General features: G+C 47.8%; 1 protein-coding gene across 1 annotated transcript in view; it reads left to right on the forward strand.

The window, feature by feature from the left end:
• The window catches only part of SENP6 (SUMO specific peptidase 6), a 744,657-nt gene that overhangs the window by 534,890 nt on the left and 187,764 nt on the right, over window positions 1-22,003 (forward strand). The window lies entirely within an intron of this gene.

A 22,003-nucleotide genomic window follows, 5' to 3' on the forward strand; every position in this document is an offset into this window, starting at 1 on the left:
TGTTCTTAAGAATATATCCTACATTTATCACGTCAGCAATGTAGGCTGTTTGATTTTCTGGGCTATTGATAGATTGTTCGTCTAGACTAGTTTAATGCTGTATAGTTTGGAAGATGATGTGCTCAGACTCCCAACCTCTGAAATTCTACTCTCTTCACTTTACATCTCTTTATACCTTTGTGCAATCTTGTGCCAATACCAGTGTGCCTTTCGCATGCATCCTTGTGTCAAGCAGGCATCTCACATTTTGTACTTTTCCGCAGCCAAGTCTTTCTTTCTTAAAGGTCCTTACAAATCCTAGCTTATTTTAAGGGTGGGAGACTACAGCTGTTTCTAAGAGAATTTGTTTTTCCTGTGACACTTTTTTCAGCAAGATACCATGCTGTGAACTTGCATTTTGGGTCTAATAGCGTCTGCATGTTTCTCCTGTCCACTTTCAATTTACTGCTCTAATTTTTTTGCTTTTTGTTTAGTACTACTTTTTTAGAGTCAAGCAAAACGAAATGGGCAATATCTTTGCATACCAGCATGCTCATGAGCAACTTAATACTATGTAAGGTACTGTTATTTAGTAGGAGAATTCGCCAGGCCACGCACATTTGAAGGCTTCCTGATAATCAATGGCTATGGTATCAGATAGGCATACGGAACATTACCCACAGCAAGGCATCTGTGCCCAGTGGTCAACCATGTATCAGTTGTGTAGTTTACGTGGTATTCATCCTGAATGATAGCAGGAGCTCTGGTCTTTTCCTTATTTATATGGTGGTTTTATGTAATTGTTTTGTAACACACAGGCTTTTAAAAGACTGCCACTTCATATTGCTGGTAGAGATGAGAATGTAATAGTTCAAAAAGAGTTCCACCATTATGTGGATAAAGCAGTTTCCAAAGACTGAAAGGATCGGCCCATACAAGAACTTTCCAATGTACAGCTAGAATTATGGGTTATGGGGCTATGCCCCTTTCTGGAATGGGCTATGGGGCAAAACCACAGAGTTAATCAATAAGTTCCCTCCTACTCCTTTTATTGTGCCGCAGTGGGATTTAAATCTTGTATTGACCTTTTTGATGGGTGCTCCCTTCGAGCCTCTTCACAAATGTCCTATGAGGCTTCTGACTCTTAAGACAGTCTTCCTTGTTGCAATAACCTCAGCAAGGAGGGTAAGTGAGCTTCAAGCTCTTAGTTAAAAGCCCCCTTTCTTGACCATTCATGCTGATCGAATGGTTCTTAGGACCAGGGCTGCTTTTCTACCTAAGGTGGTAACTCCTTTCCACCTTGGTCAATCCATTACCCTCCCTACCTTTTATCCTCCCCCACACCCTTCTAAGGATGAGGAGAGGTTGCACCGTCTGAACCCCAAAAGGGCGGTGTCCTTTTACTTGGACAGATCTAAAGACTTTCGTTTGGATGACCAGCTCTTCATTGGGTTTGCTGGCTGCAAGAAAGGAAGAGCGGTCCATAAAAGAACTTTGTCGAGATGGGTCGTCCTCTGTATAAAGATCTGCTACTCTTTGGCCGGTAAGGAACCACCAGAGGGCATAAGGGCTCATTCTACAAGAGCTAAGTCTTCAACCTCCGCGTTGGCTAGACGTGTTCCTGTAGAGGATATTTGTAGAGCGGCTACTTGGTCTTCCCTCCACACTTTCGCGAAGCATTACTGCTTGGATTCCAAAGTGAGGAGGGAAGGTCACTTTGCACACTCTGTCCTCCAGGATTTCCTGGTTTAGAAGAGTGGACACCCTCCTCCGGGAGTGGGGACTGCTGTGGGACTCTATTCACAAGGTGAGGAATCCACACGGCAGATGTATCTATCAGAAGAACAAGTTACTTACCTTCGGTAACGCTTTTTCTGGTAGATACAATATCTGCCTGTGGATTCCTCACTGACCCACCCGCCTCCCCGTTGTCCACTCTTCTATACCATAGTTTCTGTAATGTATTTATTTTATTGTCAAAGAGTTGTTTATTTCAAATGTTTTATTGCATTTGCTTCACACTGTGTGTGTTACCTTGATATTTGTACTGCGTATACTGTGTATATGTCTACTGTCATTGGTCCGTCCGTGTGCCTCGAAGGCACGGAAAAAAGGGCGGAACTGGTGTCATCACGCCAGCGTGGGCCTATTGTAGGCGTCGGTGACGTCAGCGGAATCGCGTGCGATGCCGTGTCTCTATGACGTCCAAGTCCACGTCGGCGCGAAGCTACAAAAAGAATATCCGAATGTTGCTGACACATGGTGATATTCACAAGGTGAGGAATCCACAGGCAGATATTGTATCTACCAGAAAAAGCGTTACCGAAGGTAAGTAACTTGTTCATCAGGTCTACAGTGGACCAGGACCACTGTTTCTATGACTTGTGTGAGATTTTGCACCATACAGTTATTTTCTAAAATAAGTACAGCTTTTTATGGCTTCCACTTGAAAGGATCAGCTTTAAGCTTACCCTACTCCTTTTCGGGGTTGGGGGGGCGGTGGTTGTCCTCTCTGGTAGAAATACTGAACAATGAGTACCATAAACTTAAACATAAGATAACCTTTCCATTACCACAGCTTAGTCAGGAGAAACACTGAATATGAAGTAGATGGCCCTACATAATTCTTCTCAGTACCGATTTTAGTTAGCTAAAAGCTAGAATTAAGAGGGAAGTCCAGAGCAACTTTTGACCCACTTCAGACTTTCAGAAAAGCTATTATGATCTTTGACTAATACTGCAAACTGTGAACCTCTGATGCTCCCTCATTGAACGCTGGCTACTGTTTCTGTATTGCTAGTACATGGGGTTCCTTCTTCTAAGGTACTAGCTTCAAACCTAGTCTGAGACCTACTTAACAAAGTTGCACCTACTGTTCTTTCTCCTTTGACATAAGAGTTGATACAATGACGGCGGTATTCACTAAAATTCGGGAAAGCATACACTGAATTTAGTTGTGGCAACTTGTCTACACGGTTGACACCTGTAATGTCAGCTTTGTCATATCGTAGTTTGGCCATTCTATTCTTCTCTAACAGAAACATTTCACTGCTAAGAGGAGCTAGTATGCATATTTTTCTGAGAATCAAGAACCAGTGAAGAATGATTTTGTGACTTTTTTTAATATGCTTTTTTAGGTCACAATCTTAGGATGCCTGAAATCTTCGTGGTGTGTAGATAAAGACTAATGACCAAGAAGCGGATAACCTTTTACCACATGAAAGCAGCAAAGTGGTCGATTCTGTACCCTAAAGCAAGCTAGTTAACTGGATGGTTAGTTTGCCCAGCTTAGAGTTGCCCATGCAATCAGGGTGTATGTAGAAAACATAAACCAACATTTAATAACCGAAAATTCCTCATATTATTATTATATGCAGCTTATAGAGCGCCTGGTTACTCCAATTCGGAGTGCCCCCGTGCTAGAAACTGACTGAGCCAGAGTGAGAGATACTGGACAGCAGGACAAGCCTACTGTTGATTGAGTTGCTTCTTAAATAGCCAGGTTTTGAGGTGTTTACGGAAGGTCATTTCAGATTGCTCTAATCTGAGATCTAGCGTGAGAGAGTTCCACAGTTCGGCTGCCAAAAACCTGAAGGATGCGCCTCCCAAGCGTTTTCTGTTGTATGAGGAGACCTTAACCAATCCGGTGCCGGCTGATCTTAGACAGCGACCCGGGTGGGAAGGTTCGATCGTTCGGACACAGGAATTGCTGGCCTGTGCCATGTAATATTTTATGAGCATAGCATACGGCTTTAAAGGATATCCTTTCCTCCACGGGTACCCCAAGGAGAGTTTCCAAGGCCTGACCCGTAGGGGCAAATTTAGGGATATTTAGCAGCATACGAGCTGCTACTGTTTGTAGCCTGCGTATACTCGTCCTACATGCCCCTAAATACAGGACGTTACAATAATCTAGTCTAGAAGTCACAAGGGCCTGGACTGTCTTTTTTGCACAGTCACTGATGAGAACGAGGATCTTTCTGATCCTTTTTAGGATCCCGAAACATGAGCCTGTGAGGGTGGATATTTGGTCCCTGAGGGATAGAGTAGAGCAGAGGTCTTCAAACTTTTGGATGCCGAGACCCCTCTGTCAACATTTTCAGGTGTAAGGACCCCCTCCAGACAAAAATTTCTAAACCTGTAAGCAGGGCTACTGGAATTATGAGGCAGGTGAGGACCAGAGTACACGATAGGCTTGACTAAAGTGTGTGGGAAGAAAATGTAAATAATGGTTCGAGGCATGTGGGCTGCTGAATTTATATCTATGCATAGATCGCCGCCTAGTGTTGGGATGATTGCACATTGTTGTTCTGGAAGAGTCTTCGAAGTATCACGAGATAGGTGGCTCCTCCCCTGGACTACAGTGCAAATGGGCATCCACTCCATGCTCAGATTGTTTTTTTCCGCCATTGGGTTCGGATGTACTTTCTTAACTCAAGTTCGGAATATATATATATATATAATATATATATCGAAACTTTCTCAAGGCCAAAAGGCCTTCGGGGCGTCGGTATTGTCTTTCGTTCGGTGCCTTGTATTTGTTCCAGTTCTTCGAGACGGACGTCGACGGCCGTTTGCCTTTCGACACCAAAGGCCCCATCGACGATCGACGATGGAATGGAGCCCGTTCAAACCATGCCCCGTTTGCAATTCAAAATACCCTCAAATCGATGTGCACCCAGTGTGCAATAAATTTCTCTCACCGGACCCCGACGAGGCCAGCTGTATGGCCTGTTCTCGATTTAGATCAAAGAAAACTCTTCGCCTTCAACGCGCGGGAGTCTGCACCCGATCTAGAAAATATATTCGGAGCTGACGACGAAGAGCGTATAGAAGAGGAGGATCCTGATCGACAGTCAGATCCCGCGTCAGGGCGAGAATCCAACTACAATGAGGACGAAGAAGAATTCTACGTCCTTGATGAAGACATCGTCGAGGTAGGAGACGACGCACAACCCATCGGAGCCGTCGATGACGACTCAGGCGATGAGCAGGGCCCAACCGCAGTAGCGGGGCCCGGTAAACACACTTCCGCGGCTCAGGTCGAGGCATCGCCGGAAGGCCTTAGCCAAGATCTTCATCAACGTTCTATAGCCCCGCTTCCAGGCCAGGCTAAGAACGTTTCCAAAGAGCCATCGGTCGATCGGCCACAATCAGTGGAAAAATCGGAACCGAAACCTAAAGACACTAAACCGAAACTGGTGAAAACAGTCATCGGCTCGACGACTTCGGAACATACCAAGTCTAAACGTGTGCTCGACCCCTCGGGGTCGCAAGGGGGTGTCGACCCGAAGATCGGGGCGCCGAAGCCCGTGTCTGCTGTTAAGCACGTCACGCTCACGTCGACGTCGGGGTCCAAAGATGGCGACTCTTCCAAGGGACGCGAGACCCAAAAAAGCCTCGATACAAAGCCTCGGAAGCCACTACTGGTGAAGGCCTTCGAGTGGAAGACAAAACTCGGCCCACTAGAACAGAGCAAATCGAAGCAAAAGGGCGTACCTGCTGTGCAACAACAGCTCGAGTCGACGCAAGGCCACAAGCAACAGGCTGAACAGTCGAAGTCGGTCAGATCCAAAACGACGCCTACCTCCAAGCAGGTCAGTCCGTCGCCGACGCTTATGGCGCCAATAAAATACGGACTACCCCCAACGGCACAACCTAAAATGGTCCAGCTCCCAAAGGGCACCGACGCATCCAAGTCGTCATAGGTAGCCGCAAATACTCAGCCCATGCAGGAGGACGTTCTGTTCCAGGCACCGTCCTATGACAACCAGTCGAAACTATTCATCGACTCCGATTCAGGGCGACTCACTATTTATAAAAGTAAAATCATTCCTTAAACTCCTATGGAATCCTACAAGATACCACTCAAGAGAAAGAGAGACTCTGCCACCTCACCTACTCTTTTGAACCCATACAATCCTATGGACAAGACTATACCTATTCTCCCACACCTGCCACTGAGGATGTGGAGGAAGGGTGCAATGAGGACCAGTTTAATTATCCCATTGACACAAGCCAGGAGGAGTCCCAACCATGGACTGACCCTGTTGACCCTGATGAACCACACACCGCCCCTGACACTCAGTCCTATGCGGTCAAGACATCGCCTACTGAGGATACTGCTGCGTTTAACGCTTTGATTGAGAGGGCAGCCCTTAACCATGATGTGGACATGCACACGGACCCCGTGGAGGAAGACTTTCTGTTTGATACCTTCTCTACCTCAGAAAGATCAGTAAAAACTTTGCCTATGCTCAAAGGTGTGCTCAAACATGCTGGTGACATTTTTAAAGAGCCAACAAAGGCAAGGGTAATAAACCCCAGCATTGAGAGGAAGTACCGACCTGCACCTGTGGACCCTACGTATATCAAGGGACAGCTCCCTTTGGACTCCTTGGTGGTGGCTAATGCTCGAAAGAGAGCAAACTCTCAAACAAGTGGTGATGATCCTCCTTTAGACAAAGAATCCAAGATCTTGGAAGCTTCTGGCAAACGTGTGGCAGCTCAAGCGGCTAATATTGGGAGAATCTCAAATACGCAGGCCCTAAGCAAGATATGATAGGGCTCACTATGACACGCTAGAGCAGCTACTGCAACACCTGCCTGATGCTTATAAGGAGGGGGCGGAAATGCTCATACAAGAGGGGAAGTTAATCTCAAAAGCATCTATTAAATGTGCGTTGGAGGCAGCTGACACAGCGGCTAGGGCCATCAACACTAGTGTCATGCTCAGGAGGCATGCCTGGCTCTGCCTCTCTGGGTTCAAGTCAGAGATCCAAACAACTCTGCTTAATCAGCCAGTTAACCCTGACTTTCTCTTTGGTCCTGAGGTAGACCCCACCCTAGAAAAAATTAAAAAAAGACACAAACTGCCAAATCCATGGGAGCTCTACAGTCACATCAGTTCAGGGGCGGTTCCTTTCGTCGCTCCGGTAATAGGGGAGCGTCTAGAGGACAAACGTCTCAACAAACCCAATACAGTAAAGGAGGCACACAAAACACCTATAACAAAAACAATAGAGGTGGATACCGTGGGAACAGTCCCAAAGGCAGAGGACGAGGAAATAACAATGCCAGATCCTCCACCACTAATAAACAGTGACGTCTTGTCACTGCCCCCAGACCATATAACACCGGTCGGGGGAAGACTTCAGCAGTTCCTGCCAGTCTGGGAAGGCATTACCACAGACAGGTGGGTGAGACAACTTATACAACATGGTTATTGTCTAGAACTAACCTCCACTCCACCCAACATACCCCCAAGGCACCGTCCTATGTCCGCAGAGCACATGCACTTATTGCAGCAAGAAGTCATATCCATGCTGCAAAAAGGGGCCATAGAACTCGTGCCTTTAGAACAACAGGGTACAGGGGTGTACTCACTGTACTTTTTAATCCCAAAAAAGGACGGGTCTCTCAGGCCCATTCTAGACCTCAGACCCCTGAATGAATACATCCTGTCAGAACACTTTCACATGCTCACTTTGCAGCAAGTTCTACCATTGCTCAGTCACGGGGATTTCCTAGCAACACTAGATCTCAAGCATTTCCTGTTCAAAGTCCTGCCTTTCGGGCTCACTACTGCCCCCAGAGTGTTTACCAAGTGCTTAGCGACAGTGCTTCGGAGTGTGCTTCGGAGTGCACTTCGGAGTGCCAAGTGCTTCGGAGACAACACATCCATGTCTATCCATATCTGGACGACTGGCTTGTCCAAGCAAAGTGGCCCAGCAATGTGCCAGCCACATGTCCCGCACAATTCACCTCCTACACACTCTAGGATTTTCCCTAAATTACCAAAAATCCCATCTACAACCCGCACCTGTCCAACAGTACTTAGGCGCAAAAATAAACACTCTGACAGCAACAGCACTGCCGAACTCAGCAAGAGTCAACAGCATGCAGGTGCTCATTCAAAAATTCAAGCCCCAACACTCACTCCCAGCGCAAGTGTTCATGCAACTAATAGGCATGATGGCCTCCTGTATCTTTATAGTCCCACACGCGAGGCTGCACATGCGTCCGCTTCAGGAGTGCTTGGCGCAACAGTGGAACCAGGCTCATGGACAGTTGAAAGACCTAGTGTTGGTGACCGGTCGTGCATACAACTCTCTGCATTGGTGGAACACACAAAACCTTTGCAGGGGACGACCGTTCCAGGAGCCTGTACCACAGATAGTGCTAACTGCGGACGCATCACTCCAGGGCCGGGGAGCGCATGTCCTCAAGTACACTGTGCAGGGCCTATGGACAACACAGCAGCGAAAGATGCACATCAACCTACTAGAACTGATGGCAATCTTCATGGAAATGAAGGCATTCAAGTTGCATTTGTGCAACAAAGTCATGCTAATCCGGACGGACAACATGACTGCAATGTATTACATCCAGAAACAGGGAGGGACACACTCTCCACAATTGTCACACCTAGCACAGTGCATGTGGAAGTGGGCCATTCAAAGGAACATGTTCCTCATGGCGGAACACCTCCCGGGCAAGTACAACCAGATGGCGGACCTGCTCAGCAGACACAGCCATCAAATGCACAAGTGGGAGGTCCACCGCTCAGTGCTACAACCGTATTTACAGCAGTGGGGTCATCCAGAAATAGACCTATTCGCCACACAAGAAAACGCAAAATGCCACACCTTCGCCACCAGGTTCCCACACCCGCAGTCTCAGGGAAATGCGATATGGATGAACTGGTCGAACAGATTTGCGTACGCTTTTCCTCCAGCACCGCTCATACCGCTGGTAGCGCGCAAACTGAGGCAGCACTCCATAACCCTCATCCTGGTTGCTCCAACATGGGCCAGGCAAGCATGGTACACCACGTTCCTAGAACTTTCAGTGGTGCCCCAGCAGCGACTACGGCTCACACCCAGTCTCCTCACTCAGAACCATGGAGACATTCAGCACCCAGATCCGCAACAGTTGAGCCTTGCAATATGGCTCCTGAGGTCATAGAGTTTAGCTACCTGGACCTGCTCCCTGACTGTATGGCCATCATCAAGGAGGCTAGGCGGCCTACAACCAGGGCGTGCTATGCAGCAAAATGGAAGCGTTTTGTCATCTATTGTTCCAATAATAACATAAATCCGCTAGATGCATCAACGCAAAACATCATATGTTACTTATTGCACCTATACAGATGCAATCTGGCATATAGTTCCATCAGGATACATTTAGCAGCGATGGCAGCTTATCTTCAAAACAGACAGCACCTTTCCCTTTTCAAAGTGCCTGCCATTAAACCTTTTATGGAGGGACTCAAAAGGGTAATTCCTCCAAGACACCCGCCTTCGCCTGTCTGGAATCTAAACATAGTTCTCACCAGACTCATGGGTCCACCATTTGAACCTCTTCACTCTTGTGAGATACAATTTCTGACATGGAAAGTGGCTTTTCTGGTAGCGATCACATCGCTAAGACTGGTTAGTGAGCTGAAAGCCCTCACTATTCAGGAGCCTTTCATTCAGATTCATGCTAATAGGGTGGTGCTGCGTACCAACCCTAAATTTATGCCTAAAGTAGTGTCACAGTTCCACATTAACCAAACTATTGAGCTTCCAGTATTCTTCCCAAATCCTGATTCAGTGGCAGACAGAGCACTCCACACACTAGATGTTAAGAGGGCTCTCCTGTATTACATAGACAGAACTAAAGATTTCAGGAAAACTAAGCAACTGTTTGTTGCCTTCTCTCCACAGCACAAAGGCAACCCAATTTCAAAATCAGGTATACACAGATAAATTGTTAAGTGCATCCAAATCTGTTATCAAAAGGCTAAACGCACATTAACAGTTCCCCCACGAGCGCATTTCACACGCAAGTTAGGGGCATCCATGGCTTTCCTAGGTAACATTCCTCTAGAGGATATATGCAGAGCAGCCACATGGACCACCATACACACATTCACCAAACACTACTGCGTGGATGTACACTCCAAACAGCAAGCTGCTGTAGGTCAGGCTGTTCTCAGAACTCTTTTTCAGACTGCTGCAGCTGGCACAGGCAACCGCCGCTAAGGAGGGTACTGCTATTTATTCTATGCATAGATATCAATTCAGCAGCCCACATGCCTCGAACGGAATATGCTACTTACCAGTATGCATCTGTTCTTGGCATGTAGGGCTGCTGACATTTATATCGCCCGCCCTCCTCCCCGGTGCCTGTCGCAGCTGTAGCACTCAGAATTATTCTCAAGCATGGTCATCACTTACTGTATCATACTCCATCTCTGCCACAATGGCGAAAAACAATCTGAGCATGGAGTGGATGCCCATGCGCACTGTAGTCCAGGGGAGGAGCCACCTATCTCTTGATACTTCGAAGACTCTTCCAGGACAACAATGTGCAATCATTCAGACCCAACACTAGGCGGCGATCTATGCATAGATATAAATGTCAGCAGCTCTACATGCCAAGAACAGATGCATACTGGTAAGTAGCATATTCCTTATGTGATGCTGCGTATATTTTGGGATAGCATTGCGTCATTATTTTGACATTGTTTACACACATAAAAGTGAAGAAAGATTTCACCCCATCAGTACCAGTTTATAACCAAAATACTGCAATTAACATCAGAAAGATGTCTAGTCAACCTTTGTGAAGGGCCTCCCACTCCGCAGGAATACGTGCTGCCACATTAGAAGCTCACATGGCCCTGGCTGGGAGAAGCATGGGTCCCTTAAAACCCTGGCGGTTTAATGTAGAGTTAAACAGTTTACCCATGCCGCTTTACTCTCACCCTCTCCCTTCCATCCCTCTCTTCTCTCCTCTCCCAACCCCGGATCCCTCTCTCACTTTGAAGGCCATTTTCTTTCACCCCTTTTTACAACTTCTGAACTCTCCCCATTCAACCTCTTACTTCACCTTTAATCACCTCTTGCCATTCTGCCTTTTCACTGCCCTCATCTCCAACAGTCCCTCGCATTTATCTCATGGCCTCTCTGGCCCCATCACCTTCCTGTGTCCCTCAGCACTTCTCATTCACATCAAGTCTCTCCATTCAAATGTTTGTCTATTTGTATCTTACACCTCTCCAGTCCCCCCATTCATCTTTCACATCTCCCCTTTGTTCTTCCACACCTTCCCTTTGTTCTTCCACACCTTCTTGAAACAACGTCCATCTCCCTCGTAACCTTAGCACCAGTGCCTCATTTGAGCAGGTGGTTTCCGGTGAGCTGCACTGTCACCTAAATGGGCACACTGGCCCTGACCGTCTTCCACATGGTGGCTCTGTTTGTGTAATTTAGAGGTGAGCAGAACAGCTGTGTTCGAGGCATGTGGGCTGCTAAATTCATATCTTAGCATTAGATCGCCGCCTAGTGTTGGGCTCGGATGATTGCACATTGTTGTCCTGGAAGAGTCTTCGAAGTATCCTGAGATAGGTGGCTCCTCCCCTGGACTACAGTGCGCATGGGCATCGGCTCCATCCCCAGATTGTTTTTTTCCGCCATTGGGTTCGGATGTGGTCTCGACGTCTTACTGTCGGAACCAAGTAAAACTAACTTTTAGCGGCCAAAAGGCCTCGATTTTCTTGCGTCGGTATTGTCTGCGCACGGTCTCGAGTCTTCCGTCTCTTGGAGCCGGAATAAGCGGAGTTTTCTTCGCTCTCTAAACTTTGAGGCCTTCTCATCGCGACACGACTGCAAGCCTTTTCGGACATGGAGCGGAGCCCGTTTAAGTACTGCCCGCTCTGTGGGTCCAAGTACCCACACATTGATCTACACCCCGTCTGTAACAAGTGCCTTTCGCCTGACCACGACGACGGAAAGTGCAAGGCCTGTGCACAGTTCCGATCGAAGAAAACTCTCAAGCTTCGGCGCGCGGTGCGCTTGGAAGCTAGGCAAGCGGCCCCGGATCCGGAGAACATCTTCGGCGACCAGGACGAAGAGGTCCAGGGTCACCATCTACAAATCTCCCCACCGGAGACGGAGGTCGAAGCGGATCCGGGAGACGACGACGGAGTCGCGGGTCAAGACCTCGAATACGTCGAAGAGGTAGGAGACGACGATGAGATTTATGGGGCCGCGGCAGACAGCTCGGGGGACGAGCTCTGCCCCGAAGGTTACGAAGATACCGACCGGGACACGGGATCGCCTGTCGGCCTTACCCAGGACCCGTTGCCGCAAGCCACAGCCCCGCCTTCAGGCCCGGCTACGGACTCACTTGCTGGGCACACTGTTTCGAAACCGAAACTGAAACCGTCGGGATCGACGACACCTAAAATGGCCGACCCGAAAACGAAACTGAAACCTAAGGACTCGAGTGTCCCTAAGATGGCTGCCGTGCCGGTGAAGAAAACGGTGCCCGTCACCCCATCGGCTCCGTCGACCTCCGGTCCGCAGAAGCCGAAGAAGTCTGTCGATTCCGATGCTGCAAAATCGAAACCGACGCCCGAGGAGGGGTCCTCCAAGAAAGATGGTCGGCACGGATCAGCGGCTACGACGCCGTCCAAGCCCGCCAAGGTCGGCTCCAAAGAGGCTACGCACAAGAAGTCTGCGCCCCAGCCTCAAGAATCGGCGGTGCCGAAGACGGGTTCCGCGCCCAAAGCGCACAAGGCCCACAAAGACGTCGGATCCGAGGGACCGATCAAAGCATCCTTGTCGGCGACGAAACCCACGGGGAGTGAACCGTCCCTCATTGCGGAGTCACTGCAGAGAATCAGGGAGAAAGCCTTTGCCCCATCGGCTCCGATACCATCGCCGCAGCCGCAAAAGGACACTCCGGCAAAGCCTTCTGGAAAACTCCTCTTTCTCTTGCCACCTAAGGAGGCGCCGAAAGCGTTTTCAACAAAATCGGCTCCGAAACAAGTTTCTTCGCCGGCTGACCCTCTTCCACGTCGGGTACTCGAATCGGAAGACGATTCAGAGCATTTCATCGACGCTGCAACAGGCAAGCTGACCCTCTATAAAAGGAAAATCACTTCGGAGCCAGTGGACTCCTACATCATCCCACTGAAGAAAAAGAGGGTGCCCCTTGACGCCTCAGGCCTCACGGAACCAATCCAGCCTCCTCCAAGACGGAGCCCTACTCCCTCCCCAGAGCACTCTGTGGGTGAGGGGTATGATGAGGATGAGCAGTACAATTTCCCTATCGATGAACCTGATGTACAACCGGATTCATACGATGACACTGGTGACCAGAACACCCAAGGTGTGGGCCAGGACCCGCAGCTCTTTAATGCACGTGCATCCCCGACTGAGGACTCAGCAGGCTTTCATGCACTACTTGAAAGGGCGGCAGCCAATCATGATGTGGACATGCATGCCGACCCAGTTGAGGAAGACTTCCTTTTCGACACCTTTGCCATCTCTGAAAGGACAGTAAAAACACTTCCTATGCTAAAAGGTGTCCTCAAACATGCTGGGGACATTTTTAAGGAGCCTACAAGAGCGAGAGTGGTCAACCCTCGCATTGAAAAGAAGTATAGGCCTGCACCTGCGGACCCCGCCTACATCCGGGGACAATTGCCACTGGACTCTCTTGTGGTTGCCAATGCCAGGAAACGTGCCAACTCCCAGACAACGGGTGAAGCTCCTCCCCCGGATAAAGAGTCCAAAGTGCTAGAGGCAGGGGGCAAAAGAGTAGCTGCACAGGCAGCAAACTTTTGGCGCATCGCCAATACACAAGCGCTCCTGGCGCGTTACGATAGGGCGCACTACGACACCCTAGAACAGGTTGTACAACACCTGCCTCCACAGTTCCAGGAAGCCACACAACTGCTCATTAACGAGGGGAAGCTCATCTCAAACGCGGCCATCAAGTGTGCGCTTGACGCTGCAGATACAGCTGCTAGGGCTGTCAACACTAGTGTTATGCTAAGACAGGCGTGGCTACGCATCTCAGGCTTTAAACCGGATATTCAGACAACAATTCTTAATCAGCCGGTCAATCCTGATAGTCTGTTTGGTCCAGATGTTGACACCACCCTAGAGAAAATAAAGAAGGACACGGAAACTGCTAAATCCATGGGGGCCCTGCAGTCACAACAGTTTCGTGGCAGCAATTTTCGTCGCTCAGGCGCACGTGGGGTCACCAGAGGACAAATGGGTCAACAATCCCAGTTCTCGAAAGGTGGGGCACAATCCTCTTTCACAAAACAGAACAAGGGAGGTTACAGGAATAACAGCAACAGAGGTCGCGGCAGAGGAAACAACAACCCCCGCTCCTCTACTCCAAGCAAACAGTGACTCTCTGTCACTGCCCCCCGACCACCTAACACCTGTCGGGGGGAGACTGCAGCAGTTCCTGCCCGTCTGGAAAAACATCACCACAGACAGGTGGGTGCGACAACTAGTCCAGTATGGTTATTGCCTAGAATTAATGTCCACTCCACCCAACATCCCGCCAAGGCAAAGGCCTATGTCCGCAGAGCACTTGCTCTTATTGCAGCAGGAGGTAGTGGTGATGCTGCAAAAGGGAGCAATCGAGCAAGTGCCGGTGGGAGAGGAAGGAACAGGGGTATATTCCCTGTACTTCCTTATTCCAAAGAAGGACGGATCTCTCAGACCCATTCTAGATCTACGCCCCCTCAACCTGTACATACTATCAGAACATTTCCACATGCTTACGCTGCAACAGATTCTTCCCTTGCTAAACCAAGGGGACTTCTTAGCAACCTTGGATCTCAAGGATGCGTATTTCCATATTCCACTACACCCGTCACACAGAAAATACCTCAGGTTCACTATTCAAGGAAAACACTACCAGTTCAAGGTCCTACCCTTCGGAGTCACAACAGCCCCGAGGGTGTTCACCAAGTGTCTGGCGACAGTAGCGGCGCACCTCAGGAGGCAGAACATCCATGTCTACCCCTACCTAGACGACTGGCTCGTACAAGCCAAGTCAGAGCAGCAGTGCGCCGCGGACATGTCAACTACAATTCACCTTCTTCACGATCTGGGTTTCTCCCTAAACTACCCAAAATCGCACCTTCAGCCGGCACATGTCCGGCAGTTCCTAGGTGCAACGATCAACACCCTGACGGCCATAGCTCAGCCAAACCAAGTCAGGATAGACAGCATGCAGGCCCTGATCCAAAGGTTCAGGCCACATCACTCGCTGCCAGCGAGAGTGTTCATGCAGTTGATAGGCATGATGGCCTCCTGCATCTTCATAGTCCCTCACGCACGTCTACACATGCGCCCGCTCCAGGAGTGCTTAGCGAATCAGTGGACACAGGCTCGTGGCCAATTGACAGACCTAGTGTTGGTTACCAGTCGGGCATACGACTCTCTGCATTGGTGGACTCCACACAACCTTTGCAAGGGCCGACTGTTCCAAGAGCCTGTGCCGCAGATTGTCCTGACAACGGACGCATCTCTCCAGGGATGGGGAGCTCATGTGCTCGACTTCACGGTGCAGGGACTATGGACAACGCAACAACAGAAGATGCACATCAACTATCTGGAACTGATGGCAATCTTCATGGCGCTCAAGTCCTTCATTGTACATCTGTGCAACAAGGTCGTGCTAGTCCGGACGGACAACATGACCGCGATGTACTACATCCAAAAGCAGGGAGGCACCCACTCGCCACAGCTGTCTCACCTGGCTCAGAGCATGTGGAAGTGGGCCATTCAGAGGAACATTTTCCTCATGGCAGAACACCTCCCAGGGAAGGACAATCAGATGGCGGATCTGCTCAGCAGGTACAGCCATCAAATGCACGAGTGGGAGTTACACCCATCTGTCCTCCACCCGTACTTCCAGCAGTGGGGTCATCCGGAGATAGACCTGTTTGCCACAAAAGAGAACGCAAAATGCCAACACTTTGCCGCCAGGTTCCCTCACCCACAGTCGCAGGGAAATGCGATATGGATGAACTGGTCAGGCAAATTTGCGTACGCTTTTCCGCCAGCCCCCCTAATACCGCTGGTCGCAAGAAAGCTAAGGCAACACGAGATGACCCTCATCCTAGTTGCTCCAACGTGGGCGCGCCAGGCTTGGTACACCACGTTCCTCGAACTCTCAGTGGTACCGCATCAAAGACTGCGCCTCACGCCCAGTCTTTTGACGCAGAACCATGGAGAAATTCAGCATCCAGATCCGCAACAGCTCAACCTGGCGATCTGGCTCCTGAAGTCCTAGAGTTTGGGTACCTTAACCTACCTCCAGAATGCATGAGCATCATCAAGGAGGCGAGGAAACCAACTACTAGAGCATGCTATGCTGCTAAGTGGAAGCGTTTTGTCATCTACTGTACATCTAATGACATCAACCCACTAGATGCATCTATCCCCAACATCATCTGCTATCTGTTGCATCTCTACAGGTGCAATCTGGCGTACACTTCCATTCGGATACATCTATCCGCCATAGCGCCTTATCTTCAGAACAGGCAGCACCTCTCTGTCTTCAGAGTGCCCGCCATTAAAGCCTTCCTTGAAGGTCTGAAAAGAGTCATTCCCCCAAGGACACCACCAGCTCCGGTGTGGAACCTCAACGTCGTTCTCACCAGACTGATGGGACCACCATTTGAGCCACTGCACTCATGTGAGCTCCAAATCCTTACGTGGAAAGTGGCTTTTCTTATAGCTATTACGTCTCTGAGGCGTGTCAGTGAGCTGCAAGCGCTCACAATACAAGAGCCTTTCATTCAAATTCACCCAAATAGGGTAGTGCTACGCACTAACCCTAAATTCCTTCCTAAGGTGGTCTCACAGTTTCATCTAAACCAGACCATTGACTTACCAGCATTCTTTCAAAACCCGCAAACGGTGGCGGAAAGGATGCTCCATACATTAGATGTACGAAGGGCGTTGATGTACTACATAGACAGAACACAACACTTTCGAAAGACAAAACAACTCTTTGTTGCCTTCGCACCACAACACAAAGGCAACCCAATCTCCAAGGCAGGGATAGCCAGGTGGATTGTTAAGTGCATCCAGATATGTTATCAAAAAGCAAAGCGCACTTTAACAATACCCCCCAGAGCGCACTCCACACGCAAACTGGGGGCATCCATGGCTTTCCTGGGGAACATTCCTTTAGAGGACATTTGCAGAGCAGCCACGTGGGTCACACCACACACCTTCACAAAACACTACTGTGTTGATGTGCATTCCAAACAGCAAGCTGCTGTAGGACAGGCTGTTCTCAAAACACTTTTTCAGGTTTCTGCAGCTGGCACGGGCAACCGCCGCTGATGGAGGGACTGCTATGTATTCTATGCTAAGATATGAATTTAGCAGCCCACATGCCTCGAACTGAATATGCTACTTACCAGTATGCATCTGTTCTTGGCATGTAGGGCTGCTAACATTCATATCGCCCGCCCTCCTCCCCGGTGCCTGTCGCAGCTGCAGATATACTATTGTATTTACTCATTAGCATGGACATCCTTTACACTTTTCACTCCATCTTCTGCCACAATGGCGAAAAACAATCTGGGGATGGAGCCGATGCCCATGCGCACTGTAGTCCAGGGGAGGAGCCACCTATCTCAGGATACTTCGAAGACTCTTCCAGGACAACAATGTGCAATCATCCGAGCCCAACACTAGGCGGCGATCTAATGCTAAGATATGAATGTTAGCAGCCCTACATGCCAAGAACAGATGCATACTGGTAAGTAGCATATTCATTATTAATTCAATATACATTAAAAACAATGAATTCCTGACACCCATGCCATTCTTATTGCTTTTGGGGCTTGAAATAGTCTGAATAGTCACACTTGTACAAGTGTTATGGTTGGTAGTTGCATAGGTATTTTCATTGGCCGCGCAGGCAAGGCAATGGGTGGGTGGTTAAAGTTGCAGTGGCCTAGTATATTGCTTATTTTTTAAATAAAAAACTAATTTTGAAAAACTCCAACATTACCATTATAATCAAAATGTCGTTTTTTATACATGTTTAGTTTGTAAACTAAAGAAATGATTTCATAATGTGTTTATTTGTTTGAGGTATACTTATTTCTGTCTTTTTGTATAGTTTTTTGTGGTAATTGTGAGACAATTGAATGAAATTACAAGTACAAATTCACATTTTGTTAATCACTTACGTGAAATTGCACTTGTGAATTTGGATATTTGTGGACCCATTTAAATCTCTCATGCGGAAATACTTTTGGGAATCAGGTCTCCAATTTTCAGGGAATGTTTCTAACAGAGAAAGATAAAAATCTGATCATCCGTTATTTTTGTTTAACTGGCAGCTGTTCTTCTCGTTGGAGTTGTTTTTCATACTTCATGCTGGCTGTGACCATGAGCATTGGAACGTCCAAGACTGATCTGTAATCCATTTGTACAGTAGAAAGGTGATGTGATAGTCTTACTGCAGGTCGGTGCTGAGTTTGCAACAAGACCAGAATAAAGTAATTTTCAGGAGAGTTGCTTCCATTGGTGCAGCAGGTGCAGTACCAACAGAGTCCAGAGCCCTGAGGAGCCCATTGAACCCTGACAGATGGTGTAGTTTACTATCGAACAGAAGTCAGACAGGTCATTTTCCTTGCATGAACCGGGGCTCATAGCATCCTTGCTACGATACCAGTTTTTTGGTACAGGTTTCATAAAGATGTAGCAGATGCTGGCCTCTGATAGGTCACCAATGCTTAATAAAAATAAAAGAGGCTTCAATTACAATCAAAAGATCTGCGGTTTCATAGAGGACAACTCGTTTAAATGCCTCGGGTTGGCAGTTTGCCATTTAAAGCGCTGAAGTGCAGAACCTTAACAGGCTCTTATTAATGCACTGTGACCTAAGATGTAAAGGAGAAAGAAAATGTAAAATTACAAATGTGAATGACTACCTTCATAAGTTTTCTGTGCTTTCGCCTACGCATGTTTGTACTGCTGCATTCGCTGTGAAAGTCGTTTATATGAGGTTGAAATGACATCATGTAACACGGCGCTTCAGGTCTTAGCAGTGTTGGTTGCTCGGATGCTGCTTCAAAAAGCCTGCAATCTATTTCTTCGAATCCAGATTCCCACGATTTGCAAATAAGAAATAGACGGCGTTCCCTGGGGACTTTACCCGTCACAAATGGTCGCATTGGCCACACTTTTTATAAGGGCTTTTTAAAAATGGTATTGATGTGCAGAAAATCCCAGCTGACTTTATTTTAACTAGTCTGATGATATATATAAAGTTTTTTTTTTTTTGGACAGCAGAATTCTTCTTCCATATTTGAGATGTCTAATGCCGCCGCAAAAAGATTCTGAAGGAACCATTTCTGACTGGGAACAATGGAATCTTCTCAGGTTCAGCAGAAGCTTCATGCCGTTCACTGCACACATGGTCCTTGCACGTTCATGCAAATGGTCTTTAAAGACCTGTGAAAAACGTGGGCGTGCCGAGGTAGAACTCCAGACACTGCCCAGCCGAGCCCCCAGGAGCGCGAGCTGCACTGCAGCAGCCCGGGCTGAGACACAGGAAGAGGGAGGAGGGAAGCTGAAGCCCTATAGGCCAGGGAAGAGGTCTGACTGTGAATGCGTGACCCCTTTCACATCACTCCACGGCCCCCCTGAGGGTCGCGCCCCACAGTTTGAAGACCCCTGGAGTAGAGTCAAGCCGAACTACCAGGTTTTTTACTTTGCGGCTTGTAGTTGGGGGAGATCCCAGCTCACTGGGCCACCAGCTCGAGGACCAAATGAATGGTTATTTGCCTACAACTAAAATGTCAGTTTTACTGGCATTTAGTTTAAGGCAGCTATTTGTCATCCAATTAGCCAAGTCGGTTAGGCATAGGCTGAAGTCCTCTGCTGCATGGCAGTTGTCCTGGGCAAAGGTAATGATCAGCTGTGTCTCATCAGCATATGACACAGTCTGCAGTCCATGTTTTACCACCAGGTCCGCAAGCGACCACATGTAGAGGTTGAACTGGGTCGGACTCAAAGCTGATCCTTGAGGTACGCCCTGTTTCAGTTGTTGAGTGGAAGAAGCAAACGATTGAAGAGAGACTTGGAAGGTACGTTCCTCTAAAAAATTGGCTAGCCAGCCCAGAGCAGAGCCTCCTATCCCTGCATGATATAGCCTATCGAATAGTAGGCCATGAGAGACCGTGTCAAAGGCGGCGCTCAGTTCGAGCAGAATCATGGCAGCAGTGTGGCCCTCATCTGCTGTTTTGCAGATGTGTTCAGTTGCAAATAGCAGAGCCTACTCTGCTAAAGGAGGGTCTAAAACACTACTGTGTCTCGTGAAGGAGATTCTTCTCCTCTCTGAACTGCATAAGTTGTTGATTCACTCATTTCTCAGCAAGTATCCTGATTTGACTATCAGCATGAGAGAGTTGGTTTCATCCTCTGAATTTGGTCTCAAATAGAGGAGCGTATCTGAAGCATCTTCGGGAGAACAGGCCGGGCTCGTCCTTCTGAAGGACCTTGTGCTCTCGGGCGTGATGACAAATGATGGTAATCTTTTCGGAAAAAGCTAGTGCAATCTGATTGCAATGATCTAAAGAGGTTATAGATTTTATAATCTTGAAGAGGTCCCTGGGCGAATTTTTGGATTGCACGAATTTTTGGGCATAGAAATTAGCCAGAGCGTGCCTAAGCTCCTTTTGATAAACTTTTAAGGCCGCAAGGTAGTCAGCTTTGTGGTGCTCGTCATAATTTTTGCACCACATCCGTATCACTACGTGTTATAGAAATAAAGGTGCCTATAGCAAAGTCAGAACCCAACTTCTTCCCTACAGTAGCCCTGTGCCCTGTGTCTAAGAAGATAAACCAAATAAAATGCACCCTATTTACGCCTAGAATTTTGATACTTAGGCCAACAGACCAAACTTACTTATGTGAAATAGTGAATGTAGTCTCTCAAATGTTGAAGAACAGGAGGCATGTTTGCCCCATTTTAAAAAGGTAATATTGTACAGCAAATTGGGATCTTCGGATACAATAAACACAGTAAACAGGTCTATGCCATGGCAGTAATATTAAGAACTCAAGCATGAATTTACTCCACTGGGTCTTCTGGGGCTGTTCAGGTCCTTCTAATTGGCATACCTTTTGACACTGGTAAATTATTCAGTGATAAATCTGATAGCACCTCATAAAAAATTAGGCTGAGTAGAGCTACCAGAAGACTGGCATCCACTGTATATCAATTGAACCACCAAATACCTCTGGTTTAACAGATAAGGACGACCCCACCAGATGTCTCAACCTATGAGATAATAGCTTTTCTAATGGATACTTCTAACTGCAGATGCTTCACTTTTAGATTATCACCAGGCCCCAAACTGTATTTGCACATTTTTTCAGCAATGCTCCCCGTGCTCTGGCAGGTAGCCCCGTATGGTTCCGCTCTTAATTACTGTCACCCTAAAGTGATGGCGCTCACCTGAATATAAGACCCTGTGGACTGAAGTCATTTTCTTTCTTTCCACCCCCTTTGGCATGGATTCAAAGCTCTGCTCCCAACTTTCTAATTTCTTCAATCAATATCACAATGTACAGGGAAATAAGCCTTCGCTGAAAACAACAGAATTCAACCCGTGCTGTGACTGCAGGAAACAAATGTCATTTGCGGATCCACACAAGATGTACCTATTTCATCATGACTCCAGATCATCCCCTAAGCATGCTGTAATGAGCCCAAAGACAATCTTGCGAGTGGTGTAACTTAACATTGCAGAGCATAGTAAGAGGTTGTAGTTGAAACCAAGGTTGTGCCCTAAGTCGGGGCCTTTCTGTATAATGGTCCTGAGGTTAGTCACATGTGAATTTCAGTTCCCACTCAGCCTTTCAGTATTTTGAAGTCATAAGTGTGGCATATGCGCAAGACCCAAGTGGCACTCATTCCTATCTGGCCACTCGTAGTCTAAAAAGAAATCACAAGGACATCACTCAAAGCGTCCATTGTTTTATGACTCCAAGCCGGTCATGGCACACCCTGAATTTCCAGTGCCATTTTCTGCCCCCCAGCAAATAGCGACCAACAAGGTAGTCATGATCCAGATTTTCCAGAAGCTAGTTTTGCAGCATGAATCCTTTTTTGAATTCACATGCTATGCATTATTCTGCCATCTAGTGGCTGGGTCCGTAATGGTCTTAAGTTTTTTTTTCTC

Source organism: Lissotriton helveticus, chromosome 6 (genome assembly GCF_964261635.1).
Source record: "Lissotriton helveticus chromosome 6, aLisHel1.1, whole genome shotgun sequence".
Taxonomy (NCBI): Eukaryota; Metazoa; Chordata; class Amphibia; order Caudata; family Salamandridae; genus Lissotriton; species Lissotriton helveticus.